Source organism: Scleropages formosus, chromosome 13 (genome assembly GCF_900964775.1).
Source record: "Scleropages formosus chromosome 13, fSclFor1.1, whole genome shotgun sequence".
In the NCBI taxonomy this organism is placed as follows: Eukaryota; Metazoa; Chordata; class Actinopteri; order Osteoglossiformes; family Osteoglossidae; genus Scleropages; species Scleropages formosus.
The window spans coordinates 1042505-1056201 of record NC_041818.1 but is presented as its reverse complement, the minus strand read 5'-3'; positions in this window follow the sequence as shown (position 1 = coordinate 1056201).

Here is a 13697-nt window from a genome sequence, read left to right as displayed (position 1 = left end):
TCTCTCATTGGGGGGTTCAGTTTGGTGCCGAACCAATCAACTCACAGTGCGGGCAGAATTAGCACAACGTGTAGGTTGCACCTGTCCCAACAAATGGTGGTAGGGCTTCAACCAAACTAGGACTCCACTTTAATGAAGCTTTATTTAAACCCTCAAAATTAAACAGGAAACCTAGTAGCGCTACAGGGCTACACGTAGATCAACAAGAACGTTTACACGGCCCGAAACACGCAAACCTCTGCTTTTAACTCCGGCAATGCGGAAGACTGTAAACAAGCCAGTTATGCCCTCTGTAAAACTATTAGAGCAGCAAAACACCAGTACAGAGATAAATTGGAAGCACAGTTCAACACCAGCACTGACACAAAAGACTTGTGGCAGGGAATTAACAACATCACGGACTTTAAGGTAAAGAAACACCCCGCTGTGAACACCGCTGCCTTTCTACCAGATGAGCTTAACGTTTTTTGCTCGTTCCGAGGCAAACAACCCCCCCACGAAGAGAGCTCCAGCAGTCTACGCTGCAGAGGTCAGCACACTCTCTGTCTCTGTAGCGGACGTAATGTGATCCTTCTGATGGGTAAATATCCACAAGGCTGCAGGTCCGGACCGCACCCCCAGCCACGTCCTCAAAGCATGTGCGGGCCAATTAGCGGGTGTATTTACGGACATTTTCAACCTCTCTCTCTCTGTCTGTAGTCCCCACATGTTTTAAAATGTCCACTGTTGTGCCCGTACCGAACAAGTCCAAGGTAACCTGTATGTATGATTGGCGTTCTGTTGTTCTGACCCCCATTATCAGCAAATGCTTTGAGTGGCTTATCAGAGACCACATCTGCTCTGTGCTGCCTGCCTCCCTTGACCCACTGCAGTTTCCTTATCGCAACAACCGTTCCACTGATGATGCCATTGCCTTCACCCTACACACTCCCCTCTCTCACCTGGACAAAAAGAACACATATGTGAGAATGCTTTTTGTGTACTACAGCTCAGCATTCAACACCACTGTATCCTCCAAGCTTGACTTGAAACTCTGGGCTCTGGGCCTGAACAGCTCCTTTTGCAGCTGGATCCTGGACTCCCTCTCAGGTAGATGTCAGGTACTGCCAGCGGCATCTCATCCCCATTGACCCTCAACACTGGAGGTGTTGTTCTCAGCCCTCTCCTTTACTCCTTTTACACCTACAATGCTCAAATATCATCATAAAATTTGCGGATGACACAATGTGGGTAGGTCTGATCACCGACAACGATGAGACAGCCTACAGAGAACAGGTGTGCACTCTTACACACTTGTGCCAGGAAAACAATCTCTTGCTCAACAACAAAAAGACCAAGGAGCTTGTAGTGAACTCTAGGAGATAGGACAGGGAGTACACCCCCATCACCATCAACGGGACACCAGTGGAGCGGGTCAACGGCTTCAAGGTCCTCGGTGTACATATCACTGAGGACCTCACATGGTCCACTCACAATGAGGCAGTGGTGAAAAAAGCTCACCAGTGCCTCTTCTTCCTCAGACAGCTGAAGAAGTTTGGGATGAGCCACCACATCCTAAAATCATTCTACACCTGCACCGTGGAGAGCATCCTGACTGGCTGCATCACTGCCTGGTATGGGAACAGCACCGTCCTCAACCAAAAAACTCTGCAGAGAGTGATGTAGACAGCCCAGCACATTGTCGGAGGTGAGCTTCCCTCCCTCCAGAATATTTACACCAGGCGGTGTGTCAGGAAGGCACGGAGGATCATTGGAGACTCCAGCCACCTGAGCCATGGACTGCTCTTGCTGCTACCATCGGGCAGACAGTATCACAGCATCAAATCCCACACAAGCAGACTGTGGGACAGCTTCTTCTTATAGGCCATCAGACTGTTGAACTCTAACAAAAAACTAATAACACCACCACATGCAGTACTCACTCCACCTCCCATGCACTACACTTACCGCTGAGCACTTACCACTAACACTGGATACTGTATTGTATTATGTGAATACTGTACACACTGTACAGATATTTTTTTATTGTATATATTTTTCTTGTGGTCTGTACATGTGTAACTCAAACCGCGCAGCTGCTGAGAACTAACCTAAGATTTTCATCCCCTGTACGCTTGTGGTTATGGTGAGTGATAATTAAGTGCTTTGGTTTGATTTAATTTGATTTGACACAATGTTTGTCTCAGATCCCGTGTTTTCATAAAACATTACATTAGGATTTAATTGAAATAGCTGACTACTACATTTGCCACAATGTCATTTCAGTTTAAATCTCAGGTATTTAACCCTGGTTTTAGCACAATTCCCCCCCCCCCCCCCCCTTTTTTTTTCCAATAAACTGTAAAAATGCTGTTTTTTAACTTTTAAATAGATGTCAGTTAAAATATTAAATAACCCCTCCCAACAGACTGTCAATTACAAATATTTAAAAGGTCACAAACCTTCCTCACAAATTACTAATCATGACATCTTTTAAAAGATGTTGCAGATTTGTCATACCTCACTTGACCTCCCTTAAGAACAGCCCTCCTGCGCTCTGCATATCACTGGATGGATATGCCTTTAGTCAAAATCATGATTTTTTTCTTACACAGGTCTTTTGCCATACCTCCTCTGGCACACAGCTTTTTCTTTTGTGGACTAGGCTGTCACTAGCATGATCAGTGTTCATGGAATTGATTTCTCCTGGATGATCTAGAAGCTTCCTCTATTCCTTATGCTAGTATAGAGCCTTTGGGTTCTGGATAGAGTTCCACAGCTGCTAGGGATTTCAGCCTTTTGTTGGTTTCCCTAGACTACATTCAGATTGTAAACATTCATCCTTGCTTGCTGTGGTTCTTGTTATACAGACTATTATACAGACAAAAATACATTCATGGACATGTTTATTATATTTCCTCAACTACAGTTGAAATTAATAACATACACTTACTGTAAAGGGGACGTGGTGGTGCAGCGGGTTTGACTGGGTCCTGCTCTCTGGTGGGTCTGGGGTGCAAGTCATGTTTGGGGTGCCTTGTGATGGACTGACATCCCATGCTGGGTGTGTCCCTTCCCTCTCCAGCCTTGTGTCCTGTGTTGCTGGGGTAGACTCCGGTTCGCCGTGACCCCACTTGGGACAAGCAGTTTCAGTCAATGTGTGTGTGTGTGTGTGTGTGTGTGTGTGTGTGTGTGTGTGTGTGTGTGTGTGTGTGTGTGTGTCTGTTTGTATTAACTGTAGGGGAGAACAAGATAAAATGAACCAGTGGGTAAGTTCCTCTACTAATGTGCAGTGCCTAAGGCTGTAGGGAGTCAAGGCATGGGGGTTAAGCGGCAGGCCTTGGAAAAATGTTTAAGGACCACCATGGAGGGCGACCAGTACTTTCTTTGGAGCAGGATGAGGGTCTTACGGCCGCTTGGATGACCAGCAGCTGGAGAATCGTGCAGCCAGTGGAAGAAGGGAGTTCTCAACCTCACTGCGACATATTCTTTCCTGGCTGGAGTGCCTGCGGGAACCAGCTCCTCCTCTTTGACTGTCCTGAGGTCCTGCAGAAATTGCCACAAAGAAAGAGGTGGGTAGGATGGTTTCTGGAGGAGTGGCTTCTAGGTCTTTGTCATGAACCCTGTACAGTGCATTAGCCTTTGTGTTCTTTGACAGGACACCATGAACCGAAACCTGGTGAAAAAAGCACCTATCATGCCTTGCGAGGGTTCAGCCTGTGGGCTGACCACAGGTACTCCAGGGTTCAGTGGTCCATAAGGACCCCAGGAACGGGTGAATGGCCCCCTCTAGCCAATACCGCCATGCCTCCAGAGCAAGCTTAATGGCCAGCAATTCCTGGTTCCTTATGTCATAATTACACTCTGCTGGAGACAGTTTGAGGAAAAAATAAGCACAGGAGTGGAGTTTTGCCAGTCACCTGTCTCTGGGTGAGCACTGCCCTGACCCCCCTTACTAAGGCATCTACCTCCACTATGAAAGATAGTTTTACGTGAGGATATGGAGCACTAGGGTCATGGTGAACTATGTTTTTAACTCCCAAAATACATCTACAGCCTTCGAGGTCCAGGTGAGCCATGTCCCCTTGCCTCAAAGCAGTGAGGTGAGTGGAACCACTGTGGAAGTAAATCCCCTAATTAAATAGTGGTAGAAGTTCGCAAAACCCAGAAACCTCTGTAGTGCTTTCACTGACATTGGCCTGGCCCAGTCTAACATAGCCTGAACCTTCCTGGGGTCCATGGCTATCCCTTCCCGATTCGGAAGGCAATGCATTCCTGGTGTAAGAGATACTTGTTCCTCTTTACGAAGAGGCTGTTGCAAAGCAACCTGGGCAGCACCTGACACACATGGCGCATGTGCTCCTCCATTAAGCCTGAGAAAATCAAAATGTCATCCACGTAGACAAGCACACATTTGTTGACTACTTTTCCCAACAGGTGGTTGACGAACGCCTGGAACACAGAGGCAGTGCTAAATGCAGTCTTCCATTCATCTCCTTCCCTGATTCAGACCAGGTTATATGTGCTTTGCGCTTCCGGTTTTGTGAATACCTTGGCCCCATGAACCTGCTCCAGCACTGCAGTAATGAGGGGGAAAGGATGAGGGCATTTGACCATGACATCTCTGAGTCCATGATAATGAATCCATGGCCGCAATCCCCCGTCCTTTTTGCTGATGAAAAAGAACCCCTACAATGCTGGAGAGGTAGAGGGCCTGATTATGCTGGAGGCCAGTGCCTCAGTTACATATTCTTCCATAGCCGTTTGTTCAGGGAGGGACAAGGGATACACTCTACTCTGAGGGGGAGAGGTCCCTGGGAGGAGATCCATCGAACAGTCCCAGGGTCTGTGTTGGGGTAGAGCTGATGACCGGGTCTTACTAAATACTTCCATGAGGTCTGGATAGACTGCGGGCACCTTGAAGGTCTGGGCTGTCTGGTGGCTCTCTATGGAGGTAGCCTTACATGGGAGCAACAGGCAGGTAATGGTGCATAGTGACCTCCAGGACACTAGTTCCCCTGCTGCTCCAGGAAAAAAACTGGATCGTGATTAGTTAACCATGTGTATCCCAAAATGATGGGCTTTTCTGGGGACCTAATGAAGAAGAAGAGATATCGTCCCTACAGCAGACCACTACCTGAAGCCCAAGTAAATAAATAAAAACATAAATAAAAAATATATATATGATTAACTGAATTCTTGCAGATAAAGTCTTTAAACCCATAATCCTAGTTTCTGTGAATACTAAGTTAAAATTTCCATAAATTTAAATTTAATTTAAGTCTCCTTTATTATCTGTTTAATTATTCTCTGAAATTAATGAAGAGACTGTCTGTGTCTTAGTGCTTGTGACTCATGGTCAGTAATGATTGCTTAACCACCCCAGACCCACTGGAGAGCAGGACCCGGTCCAACCCACCGCGCCCCCATCTGGATCAGAAGTCTGCTGGTTCAATCCCTGTCTCTGGCTGTAGTGCCCTTCAGTAAGGTGCTTGCCCTGCAATAGCTCCAGTACCTTCTCCCGGCTGTGTGTCTGGGTAGCTAGTTGTGGCCCTGCAATGGACTGGGTGATATAGACATACTAATTAGCAGCAAAAAGTAGGTTAGTACAGTAGATGAACAAGGCAAAAAATTTCAAAGTGGAATGGTGTGCAGTCTCAGGGTGAGTGTGTATGTTTGGGTTTGTGTCAGTCCGGTCCCTGGGTATTGAGGAGTCTGATGGCTTGGGGGAATAAACTGTTACACAGTTTGGCCGTGAGGGCCCGAATGCTTCGGTACCTTTTGCTAGACGGCAAGAAGGTGAAGAGTTTGTGTGAGGGGTGCATGGGATCAGCTTGTGATGTAAATGTCTGAAAGCTTTGGGGAGGGGAGAGAGACCTCAGCTGCAGGATCTTACAATCCGAAACGGTGTAGTTTCCAAACTAGGCAATGACGCAACTCCTCAGGATGCTCTCAATACTCCCTTTCTAGAATGTGGTGAGGATGAGGGTGGGAAATAGGCTTTTCTCAACCTTCGCAGAAAGTAGAGATGTTGCTGGGCTTACTTAGCTATGGAGCCGGTGTTGAGGGACCAGGTGAGGTTCTTCACCAGGTGAAAATGTAGAAGTTTGGTGCTCTTGAAAATCTCCACGGGGGAGCCACCAATCTTCAGCAGAGAGTGGTCACTCTATGCTCTCCTGAAGTCAACAACCATCTCTTTTGTTTTGTCCACATTCAGGGACAAGTTATTGGCTCTGCATCAGTCCATTGCATTTCGTTTCTGTATGCTGACTTGTTGTTTCTGCTGATGAGGCCCACTACAGTCATGTCATCGGCGAACTTGATGATGTGGTTTGAGTAGTGTATTGCTGCACAGTCTTGAGTCAGCAGAGTGAACAGCAGTGGACTGTGCACACAACCCTGGGGAGGCCCAGTACTTAGTGTGATGGTGCTGGAGATGTTGCTCCTAATTCAGACTGAGTGAGGTCTTCCAGTCAGGAAGTCCAGGATCCAGTTGCAGAGGGAGGTATTCAGGCCCAGTGGGTTCAGTTTTGGGATGACCCTTGAGGCAATACATGAACTGCAGGGGGTCCGGTGAGGGGAGCAGCTGGGTCTTAATCTGCAACATGACGAGCCTCTTGAAGCACTTCATAACAATGGATGTCAGGGCAACAGGATGGTAGTCGTTGAGACAGTATACAGGAGATTTCTTCGGCACGGGGACGATGGTGGCTGCCTTGAAGCACATTGGAACAACAGCGCTGCTCAGAAAGATGCTGAACATGTAAGTGAGCACTCTGCCAGGAATGTTGTCTGGTCCAGCAGCCTTCCGTGGGTTGATGCTGTGTAGTTTTCCTCACATCAGCCATGGTAAGACACAGCACCTGCTCGTTGAGAGGAGGAGTGGTCTTGCTCGCCCCTAGGTCGTTCTGCACCTCAAACCAAGCATAGTAGTTCTTCAGCGCATATGGAAGGTAAGCATCACTGTCACAGGCAGGTGGTGATGTCCTGTGGTTGGTGATGGCAGGCATGCCCTTCCACATGCGCTATGTGTCACCACTGTTCCCAAAGTGGCTGAAGAATCTCTGGCCATGTGCAATCAAGTGCTGCAGTTGAAACTGAGTGAACTGAAAGAAGAAAAGAAAAAAAAATAAATCCAACCTTAAATATTACAACCTTAAATATATACGTACAGTGCAGGTCACTTTGGAGAAAAGGGTCAGCTGAAGGAATAAATGGAAATGTAAATGTAAAAAAATGCAGGTTAATCAGAACCTGTCATCTCGTAAGAAGGGAAGCTGAGGAGTTAAGGTGAACCCAGTCGCGAGTGCATTGACTGCAAACAGATCAAAAGGGCAGGCAAAAAACATAGTCTGGGACAGGCATACGTCAGGCGATGAACGGATGTTGTTTTGCTGGATGAGGTGAGGGATGTAGTCGGGAAACACTACGAGGGTCAGAAACCAGAAAAAGGAGAATAAGAGAGGGTCGACAGTACTAAGTACGTGGGAGTTGCGGTTGCTCAAAAGGAGGTTCCACGAACAGGTGTGGGGCCCCTTTTATACCGTACCTCCTTAATCAGAAGCAGGTGTGGGTGTCGTGCACGTGGCTGTGGACATGACAGAATCAGTTCAATGATGTACAACATGCAGAGCCTCTAAATGAGCAAGCAATCGAAAGACTGCTGAATGAATTATCTTGGTTTAAACAAATACTAAATCTAAGTATTTTCCCCATTCATATACATTTTAACAATAATGCCAACAACACCATATTAAATGAAAGTACTTACGGGCAATGATTTCTGAAGGTGGTCACATCTGATACAGTTGCTTTTCACCACAGTTCTTGAACTAATGATTCCTTCAGACTTGACTGTCCTTGAGTAGCACAAAATCTCCCTCGTGGAGATTTCTCATACTGCCATTTCCTTCAACTTTGTTGAGAAATTAGGAAGTTTTTTGTCAGTGGTCCCAGAAGGTGTTTGCAAGGGCTTGAATTTGCCTCCACTGATGGCTGAATACATCCCTGCCACCCAGTTCGCCCTTGGGGGCAATTAGATTGAGGAAATCAAAGAAACATTGATTTCTTATATGAGAAGAGTTGCTGGATGTAGCGTCCGGACGGGAGTCCGACACGGACGCGGGTTGCTATTACGTCCAAACACAGACGAAATATAAAATGACTTCACGTGCAGTGTGATGTTAAAAGTGTACTGTGCGTATTGTAAGACACTCGGTGGAAGTGAAACAGGAAACACGAGACCAGGAAACACACACGGTGTTTGAACTACGGTGAACAGTGAAACGCTGATCTGTGAGTACGACCGCAACCCCGAGACGTGACGAAATACCGGACAGGAACGATGGACCAGGACTGGAGAACAAGAGGCAGGAACTGACGGGACGGGCACTCGGGACTGGAACATGCACACCTAGGAAACAGATTGTGGGAACAAGAGACTACGAATCGCCAAGAGAGCACAACAGAACCGCTGATTAAGAATCCGCAAGTAGTTCTGCTCCGCTGGCTCCTTTTATACCTCCATGTCCTACGAGACTGTGAGGTGATAGGTGAGCGTTAACTAGCGGCACTGAGTGGCACCACCTCTGACCAGGAGGGGCAGTGACCCCGTGGGACGTGACACTGGACTCATAATGAGTGGAAACTCTGGGTCAATGGATACAGGGCTCAGTGGCTGAGCATTTAAAATTGCAGAAACCTTTGCCGTGAATGTGATCTACACTTTGTGGTTAAATTTTGACAAGCTGACTTTCATGAGCATGGAATCAAAAATGCATATCATCACTCCTATCATGCACTCCCTGTCATGGCCGGCTCCAGAAGGAAGTGGCGGACCCAAGCGCGGAGCGGAAAAAGTGCTTTATTCAGGGAAATCCAAGAGGTGGCGTTGTATGACAGGCAAAAGGTCTCCGAGGCGCAAACGTCGTTGAAGTGATTTAGTTAGTGTTGGGGGAGCCCCTGCAAAAGACAAGGTCGGTGCACAAGCAAAAGATCGTAGGGAGGCACTAGGACTAGGAGGAACGGACTGGAGGAGGACTAAGGGATCAGGAAGGAGATGAGCAATAGCAGGTCACAAGTAACAAGGCTGAACAAGGTTCCACATCAGTCCCTGCTCTCACGCTGCCTTATATGTGTCAGTCTGCACCGCGCCCCAGGTGTTCCGCGTTGACTTGGCGGTGTGGGCATGGCACTCCCATCCATGTGGGATGAGCAAGGTGGATTAATGATCTAAGTGTACCCATTCTTTAGGTATTATTCTACTATCTGCCATTGCTGACAGAGTCCATCTTGAACTCTCTATGTGCCGCAGTGAAGTTAGTGTCACAGTTGGAACGTATCTGCTTGACAGGTCCTCGAATAAGAAAGCAAGCTTAAGACATTCATTGATTCTGTGACTTCTATGTGGATGGCTCTGATACACATGCATATAAACAGCATGGCCCATCGCATACTGTTTGCAAGCTCCCCCATGGTGAGGGGAGAGATAACAGTCCATGGTCCGAGTACATCCAGTCTGACATAGAAAAAGGTAGGATCGGTGTTGAGATGGTCTTCTGGCAAGTCACACATTTTCTGAACCTCATTCCTCATGCTGCAGATGTTCCGTTTTCCCCCAACTGTCCAAAATCCAGCAACCCTCATAACACCCTGTGTGAAATGTCATCCTTGATGCCACACCTGTTTGTAGCAATGTTGGATGGGGTAGTGACATAATTTCCATTCTTGTTCTTGAGCTTGATGAAAAAGAAAAAAAAAAAAAACAAGTCTTGCCATTCCATTTGTGCCTGAACATTAGCTTCAGATCTCAAATTGTTTGGGGTCAAGTCCATTCTTGTCAACCTGCATGACACAAGCTGTCCACTGGACGTATCACAACATTGGATTTAGTTAGTATTGGGGGAGCCCCTGCAGCTGTCGACTTACACTGGAAGGGTCACCCTATCAGCCACTTGCTTTGAGTTAGAACAGCTGCTGGAGGAGACCTTGAAGAATGATCAGCAATGTTCCACTCAGTAGGAATGTATTTCCACTGATCTAGATGGGCTGACTTCCCTATATGTTGCATCCTGTTGTTTTCATACACATAAAACCTTTTGGACTCATTGTGAATGTAACCTTATACTACCTTCCTGTCAGAGCAGAATGTCAGAAAACAGAACAGGCTTGACCTTGTCAAGTATAAAGCCAACATCTGTGCTACCACTTGCATCAATAGCTCTAAGATAAGTAACAGCAGCTGTTGCATGTACTGATGCATCACACAAGCTAATACATCTGTGGGATCTTGATATTTTCAACAATTCTCTCCACATTTCCCATTCTTTCTGCTTCTCCACTGGGAGAGGGGTATTCCAGTCGTAGCCATCTATGAAAAAGATCCCTGAGTAGAGACGTCCAAGAGGGTCAAATAAGCTGTTAACAGCAGAGAAAACCCCTCATCTGATGTAATGCCCTTCTGTTTCTGACACTTTGAATGTAAAAACATACTATGAAACATCCCAGCTTTCCCTCAAACTTCTTTGTGTGTGTGGAAGGTCATCATTAAGGTCCAGATTCTTCAAGTCTTTAGTCACTTCCTCTGCAGGACCTTAGCCTTCTTAGATGCTATCTTATGTATTTCATAGTTAGAGAGGGCTAGCATGCCCTGGGTTTTTTGACTGATAGCTTCTTCATCTGTAAGCAGGGATACAAGACCGTTGTTGACATAAAAGTGCTTCTCTACAAACTGTTTTACATTTTTTGCCATGCTCTCATTACCCCTGCAGTGCCCCTTGAGTCCGTACATGGCCACAGCTAGAGATGGACTGTTCCCAAATATATGTACCTGTACTGTATGATCTCATCATCAAGGTTTTGCTGCAGTACCAGAGAAAGCAGAGAAAGTTCCAGTAATCTTCACACACTACAGAACAGTGAAACATCTGCTGTATGTTGGCTGTCATTGTCACCTGTTCTTTTGGTAAGTGAAGAAGCACTCCAAGGTGACTGTTCTTCATGTTGGGACCAGTCAGGAGGATGTCATTCAAAGACACCCCATAGTGTTTAGCACTAGAGTCAAACACAAACCTTATTTGAAAAGGCTTCAAGGGATGATAGAACCCAAAAACTGATATTCTTCATCCCTCTATAGGAGAAAAGCTGGGTCTGCATGGTTCTGCATGGCTATTTTCAAAATCTTCTGCATGAAGTCCACAAAGCGACACCTAAATTCTGGGAGTTTCTCTTGGACCTCACCCAGAAGGGGCCCCAGACTTGGTCCAGTGGAGAAAGCAATGCCAGACTGTGTTTTCAGCAATTAAAAGAGCACTCTGTACGGGATACTGTGTTGGCATGTCTTGACTTCTCTTTCTTTTGTCCTGCAGAACAATGCCTTCCAGCACTATAACACTACTGAAAAAGAATACATGGCCATCAAATGGTCGGTCCTCACCCTACAGTAGTACCTCCTGGAGGTTTCATGTAGTGAAGGAGTATGACATGGAAGATCACATGCAGAAAGGGTGAGAAACAGGACTGCCCAAACACATGGATAAAGTATTAAAAACTCCACAAACTGGCAATGTATACACAATTGTAAGATTATTTAACCCTCTCAATTACTACATGGAGGGAGGCAAATGGAACCTTCAACCTACAGACTCCGTGTCCCACAACTTGACCCAAACTGACCCAATCCAGAACCATCACATTTGTGCCCCAGCCCTATTCAGCATGGCCCACAAAAAGTCAAGAGCAATAAAAACCTGGCTTACCAGAGTTGTAGGCTTTCTCTTCACATGCAACAAAACAAATAATAAAGAAAATTTTCAATTGGAGAAAAAGATTTAAATGTACTTCTACCAGAATTTTCATGTTGCCATAGAATTCCATTCCATATTTGGCTTCATGTGGCTGTGTAAATCTATATTTTCATCCATTACATTAAAATACACATCTTATGTTTTGGTCATGAGGTAGAGCTGAAATGTGGACTGAGTTCAGAAATTATAAAAACCCTGATGCTATTGAAGGTGAAATAATTTTTTTGAATCATTGTATGTCCTTAATTGTTTATGTGAGACCCAATAATGAGAAAAGTGCTTCAAGTCATGCAAGCAATTTTTTTTTGTTTGACTGATTGATTGTTTTCTGGGATGTGCTGTGCAGTCTGAAATCATTCACTAAACTGGTGATTGGATGCTAAATCCTGTTACTGACCCAAGTAAAAGGACATCAATTTTTAAATGTTCGCTTGTTTTATGGAGTGACCTGTGATATTTCTTTTCATTAAAATTTCTTCACACGCACGCACGCACGCACGCACGCACGCACGCACTTTCTGAACCACTTGTCCCATACGGGGTTGCGGGGAACTGGAGCCTAACCCGGGAACACAGGGCGGAAGGCTGGAGGGGGAGGGGACACACCCAGGATGGGACACCAGTCCACCGCAAGGCACCCCAAGTGGAACTCGAACACCCACCAGAGAGCAGGACCTGGTCCAACCAACTGTGCCACTGCGTCCCCTAACATTTCTTTATATTTTGAATAATTAAAAGATAATTCAACATAAAAGAAACAGATATGTTATTTCATGATTTTATATGTCTTATTTTATATTATTTTTTGGTTCCAGAAAGACACAGTTCAGGCTTGCTTGCTATCTTTGCACGAATGGATAATTTTTCATGCTTATTAAGATCCCTAAACAGAAATTCTCTAAAAAAGACATTTTGATAATGGCTGAAGGAAAATGAGTCAGTAAAAGTGTCAAATATAGCTAGGACAATCCTTGAACGATGTAGTTTTAAGGTCTAAAAGAGCTGTATGAGTTATCAAAATGTTATGCATGAAAAAATATACTAAACCATACTAAAAGCTCTATCATACTGTTTAACCCAAAATTCAAGGCTGTATTCTTTACAACAAATATAGAAAGTGGAGTATGATAGTTTAAAATAGGAATTGTAATGCTATAAATGTTTACCTGTCATGTTGTATTTGTTGCAGGAGATACATTGTTTTTTTCCAGGTTTATTGCCTCAGGCATTTATTTCTGATTTGTCATTTTCTAGTTTTTTCATATAATCATCCAATTTTTGTACAGCTGACTGACTCAACCACTGTAAAAAAACAGTTGTGTTTTTTTTCTAATGAGTAAATCTAGACATACTGTCACTTTCTGTAAATTACACTTTGTTTTGTCTTCTGTAATAACTTTAAATTATCAGAACATGTAAGCCCAAAACTGTGCATTGACCATGAAAAGGTTTTCCACTGTCCACTCTGACTCATCTGTGAGTTGCATCTCCTTTACAAAATACTGAAAATAACACGTGATTTGAAGAGAAGGAAGTTTCTTTAGCAGCCATTTTTACATATTTTATATAATAAAAAACTGATGTAACTGCACTTTTAAAAATGCTATAATGTCTGTTTCCAGTGTTTTTCATGGTTTTCTTCTTTCTATCTCTTTCAGCTTATGAACAGCACAGGCTCAAAAAAAAAAAAAAAAAAAACACACACACACACACACAGGCAAAGGTACAGGTACAGCAAGGGATTGCAAACATGTCTACATACAGAGCTTAGGGTGGAAAGATTACAATAAATTACACGTGCGATCATGTAGTCATTTCAAATAACTTCCAGAAGGATAGAATTCCTTAGACCTGTTTTGCAAATAAAAAGTCAGTTCTTCCAAAGGAAGAAATTTATACACTATAGTCATTCAC